General features: G+C 48.3%; 1 long non-coding RNA gene across 1 annotated transcript in view; it reads right to left on the minus strand.

The window, feature by feature from the left end:
- LOC143493362 (uncharacterized) overlaps nucleotides 1–4,116 on the minus strand; it is a 4,744-nt gene extending 628 nt beyond the window's left edge. Inside the window, exons 1-2 of the long non-coding RNA XR_013125405.1 lie at nucleotides 3,656–4,116; nucleotides 80–157 (exon numbers count right to left, since the gene is read on the minus strand). This is a non-coding gene — a long non-coding RNA (uncharacterized LOC143493362). The remainder of the gene's footprint in view (nucleotides 1–79; nucleotides 158–3,655) is intronic.
- Nucleotides 4,117–5,297: the final 1,181 nt, after the last annotated feature.

A 5,297-nucleotide genomic window follows, 5' to 3' on the forward strand; every position in this document is an offset into this window, starting at 1 on the left:
TCTTGGGTCAAAAAATATGTTGTCAAAGTAAAACAATAAGTAGAATAGAATAGAATAGTAGACACTGTAGTTCACTCACATCTGAACTTGTCCATTTGGTCTTGATTTTCTCTGCCATTTCTTGAGTACATTCTAGCAGATCTATGCCTTCTTTACTCTGAGAGAGAGAGAGAGAGAGCTGTCATCCTAGGTCAAACAGGGCTGTGTGACAGACATCACCTCATGCCTTGTGCAGGGATCAAAGTTCCCATGATGGTTAGTGCACTGCTAAGAGTAGCCGTGGGTTACAATAGCTCCGCCCCCTGAGATATTGAAGGAGGGTCTCCGGCTCACGCCATTACAGTCACACTGCTCATTATCTGCTCATTCTACACACAGACCAGGCCTGCTCTTCCCTGCTCCTGTTCGAAGACTTCACTGTCAGTTTAATTTACATTAGCTTGTGCTCAGTAGTTAGCACTTCATTAGTAATGCCCGTCACTAATTACTAATGCCCAACCTGTGATACAAAATCTCAAGTAAATCCAGGTGCCAAGTTTCAGACCTCGAAAGGTGAATTCAATCACAAGTTACCTCATGCACTGTAAGTGACGTTTTCCCCATATAGACACAGATAATTAGTCTGCACTGCATGTTGGCCATGGACTGATTTTTTGAATAGAATAGGCTGATGTAATGATGTGATCACACTGTGAAAAAAATATTATCCCCATCATTGCTCCACACAGTTTCTCTCTGGCACTGTCTGGAGCCATGCCATCAGCGCCCTGGCCCGGGTCGTCCTTTGGGGCCTTCATGAAGTCTATACAGCCTTCATGATACAGACCCCCCCCCCCCCCAAGTGCCTGACATATGCCAGAATATTTCCGTTGCAGAAAAGTTACCACAGTAAACGGCTGACACACAAAACTGCTTTATATAACAGCTTTGAACAAACACACTGCTCTTACATAACGGCTCTGAATGCACACACACTGCCCTTAAACACTGCACACGTAGCCCTATAGGGAAGCAGCATCATGACATATTTACCTGCAGTGCTATGCTGCAGTTGTATCGTGTTTTCAGACCGCTTCAGCGTTAATGGTGTAATTCCTGCACTTTGATCCTGGGCTGCCTCTGTACCTGACAGGGCTAAATAAGTCTGTTGATCAGTCATCCTGAGGCCAGGCCCCCTAATGTCTTCTGGCACACAGCAGAGCTCATGTTAAAACCTACAGCACCTGACAGCCCAATCTGTTTGAACGGGCATAGGGCTTGCCACATTTCTCAATGTGTAGTGTTTATGCCACAGATTATGAGAAATGCGAGTGTGAAGATAAAGAAAAGACTCAAGTAAAAAACATTTTTCAGGCTTTTATAGGACATGTAATTTAAACAGGAATGACATGGAAAGGGTAATGATTTAGACTGCTCAGAGAGAAGAAATGTCCCAGATGAATATTTTATTGTAGAAATTATGCATGCATGTCTGTGAATAATCACTACACTGCTGAGTGGTGTGTGGAGTCATTGTAAAATCACTACACCTCTAAAAAAGAAAGGAAAGGCACATAAATCGTCTTATCAATAATCATCGCGGGGATCAAAGCAGACTTTTTAAAGCAATTTCTCACGTTCTCTCTGGTCTGGTCTCGTGTTCTCTCTCTATGTGTCTCCCTCTCTTTCTGTCTCTCTCTAAGAGTGTCTGTCTCTTAGAGATGAGACAGGCAGACAGTGAAGTGTGGTCTTCTGGAGTGATATGACGGACTCTGAGAATGGGCGTCGGCAGTAGATAACGTGCTGTGTGTGTGTGTGTGTGTGCGTGCCCTCGCTCTCTCAGCCACGCCCCGTGATCTTCCACGCCCTCTCAACAGGGCGGGGCTGTAGTGCCGGTGATGCGTCTGCATGCAACGACCTGCTCCCGTTCGCACGCCAACGTTACCGCCCGCCAACGTTACCGCCCGCCATGTCCCTGGTCCTCCTTGATAGTGGGACAAACCCGGGTCAGTACACATGTGACGTTTCCACCATTTTACTTCCCTTTTCCGCTTGACACTGGGTTCTTCTTTAAGACAGGATGAAGTGATTTGAATTTGGAGGTATCCTGCTGGGGAAAGCTGTCCTGCTGTCCTGCTATCATACTGTCCTGCTGTCCTGCTGTCATGCTGTCCTGCTATCATACTGTCCTGCTGTCATGCTGTCCTGCTATCATGCTGTCCTGCTGTCCTGCTGTCCTGCTGTCATGCTGTCCTGCTATCATGCTGTCCTGCTGTCCTGCTGTCCTGCTATCATGCTGTCCTGCTGTCATACTGTCCTGCTATCATACTGTCATGCTGTCCTGCTATCATACTGTCCTGCTATCATGCTGTCCTGTTGTCCTGCAGGCATGCTGTCCTGCTATCATGCTGTCCTGCTGTCATGCTGTCCTGCTGTCCTGCTATCATACTGTCCTGCTATCATGCTGTCCTGCTATCATGCTGTCCTGCTGTCATGCTGTCCTGCTGTCCTGCTGTCATGCTGTCCTGCTGTCCTGCTGTTATGCTGTCCTGCTGTCATGCTGTCCTGCTGTCCTGCTGTCCTGCTGTCCTGCTCATGTCTCCTCCTGGAATCTGACACTGTTTAGTTGATGGAGGTAAGACGCTCTATTAAATATTGATTGTGAGGGTCGATGGAGAATTAGGAGAAATGCAGTTAGCAGCATCTTCAAGATGCTGACGCTGCCTGACAGGCAGTTGGGCCAAACAATATTGCATTCATACGTTACATTTTTACTTTATTGCTCTCCAAGGCCGTATCGCACCAAATAGACGTTGTCAGGAAATTCTCTTGTATTCTGCTCTCGATGGGCGGACACTGGGAGAGGAGATGCAGCCCAAACGCGGGCGGAGATATCATCACGCTCCACCCGTCTGAGTGAGGGAGAGGCGCCATGCCGGAGTCTTTCCTGCAGTTCAAGTCTGGTGAGCAGGGCCTGGCTCGCCCCCGTCTGCTGCTGGGATGTATTATGAAGGACTCAGACAGCCCAGGCCCGCTCCCAGCCTCCAGATTAACCGCCACCATCTCCCGTTTCATCTCCGCGTTTGTTGGCATGCAAAACAGTGCAGCTGTGTGTGATGCTTGGGCAGATAATGAAGGAGGGGGTGGGGGGGGTCTCCCACTGACACATAGATGGCACTGGGCTACACACATTTCCCAGGCCCCTCTGCCTGTCGTGCCTCCGAAACACCATCACCTGCGAGTATCTACACATGGTGCACATTAACGGCACCGTGTTTGTGTCGTCGGTGCATTTGGGTGTGTTTTTGACCGTGGAGTGTGTGTGTGTGTCCACAGCTGGAGTGGAGCGGTGTGTTACGTCAGAGCACAAGACTGGAACCAGACCGTGGTGCCCTGGCCCCATAACAACAACACTCTTGTGTTTTCTCACTCCACTATTGCTTTTACGTTTACATTTACAGCCTCTGCCAGACGGCCTGTGCCAGAGCGACTTACAGAAGTTCTTTGTATTCTCGAACACACACATATTCCCATATGAGTCACCACTCTGCGTGCCGTCGGTTAGCCAAACTGCGATGGTCTGGGACCAGTGCTGCAGCGTTCACGATAACATATGAGGTTCAGATTTGGGTAGACATAGCTGGTCCGGGATCAGAATGAAAAGACATGGACCTACCGCCAGAAGGCCAGAGTCATGACCGTGTCCACTGTCTGCTGCTGAACACGCCCTTGTGCTTTGTTCACTGCCAGTTGTCTGTGTGTCCAGCCAGTGCCGTCTGGTGAGAATACGCACACAGAGCCTCCTTACAAACATCTCAGCATGGAGAGTGTGTGGAGAGGACGTGCTGGTTTGGCTGACGTGCAGGTCTCCAGAGCAGCTCTTGGTCTCCAGCTGGGTCTCAGGTCCTTCTCCACACTCCCTGCAGGACCAGTCCAGCGTCCCGTCAGCGTGTCCTGCCACCATCACTGCGTCTTGACTGCGTTTGCCCAGAGAACAGAGTGTAGATGGAAGGACCACTGAATGCTGACAGGGCTGGAAGAACCATTACCTCACAACACAAGGTCAGCGCAAGGTCAACACAAGGTGAGCGCAAGGTCAGCGCAAATGCAAAATGCAAAAAGCAGGTCTTTCATATCGACAAGGCCACGGCAGAAGAAATCAACACTTGTGGTGTGGTGTGGTGTGGTGTGTGTGTGTGTGTGTGTGTGTGTGTGTGAGAGAGAGAGAGAGAGAGAGAGAGAGAGAGAGAGAGAGAGAGAGAGAGAGAGAGAGAGGAGAAGGATGGTACAGGTGGAGAGCAGTGACTGATTTCCTTGCAGTGGAAGAGATGCAGGGATAAAAAAGCCCTGTGGGCTTCTCACTGAGAGTCCAACAGATGCAGACTTAAACTGTGTGTGTGTGTGTGTGTGTGTGTGTGTGTGTGTGTGTGTGTGTGTGTGTGTGTGTGTGTGTGTGTGTGTGTGTGTGTGTGTGTGTGTGTGTCAGAAGGAGAGAGAGACAGAGAGTAAGTCTGTATGTCTGTAATGAGCCTTGATTAATATTCCTAGAAGTTGATTCTAAGCAGAGTTCATAAAGAGAGCATGGCCAGTGTAGTCCAGGACAGTCTGGGGTCTCCACAGTGAACCCCATGAAACATAGTCCACAGGAGCTGGAGAAACTACAGGTGGGTGTGTTTGTATGTATGTGTGTGTGTGTGTATGTGGGTGTGTGTGTGTATGTATGTGTGTGTGTGTATGTGGGTGTGTGTGTGTATGTATGTGTGTGTGTGTATGTGGGTGTGTGTGTGTATGTATGTGTGTGTGTGTATGTGGGTGTGTGTGTGTATGTCAACATGTGTGCATATTTGACTATATTTGAGAAGAGAAAACTGCTTAGAGCTAAAGCAGATTATGTGATTATATGATGAACATCTGAAATAAATTGGGTGTTCTTTGTCTGTAGGGGATAATGAAATAATTCAAGCTCTCATATAATGTATTAGACTGGCTGGCGTGAGCAGTGTCCCCCTACAGCTGAAATGAAACCCATGCCACTGAAATAAATATATGAAGTGAGAAAGTGAGTTGTCATTCAGGCAGGAGGAATAGTGGCCGTGCTGATTTGCATGGTGCCGGTTCTCCTGGAATCAGCACAGACAAGGACACCAGGGCTGATGATAATATCTGTCAGCCATGAAATTCAGGCTAGAAGGATAAAATATTTATTTTTTCTTGTTTGGTTTTTTAGAGTGCAGGTGTGGACACCTGAAGATGAGAGTGTATGTCTGCAGTTGGCTGAATTGTGTGTGTGTGTGTGTGTGTGTGTGTGTGTGTGTGTG

This window comes from Brachyhypopomus gauderio, unplaced genomic scaffold (assembly GCF_052324685.1).
Source record: "Brachyhypopomus gauderio isolate BG-103 unplaced genomic scaffold, BGAUD_0.2 sc85, whole genome shotgun sequence".
Classification (NCBI taxonomy): Eukaryota; Metazoa; Chordata; class Actinopteri; order Gymnotiformes; family Hypopomidae; genus Brachyhypopomus; species Brachyhypopomus gauderio.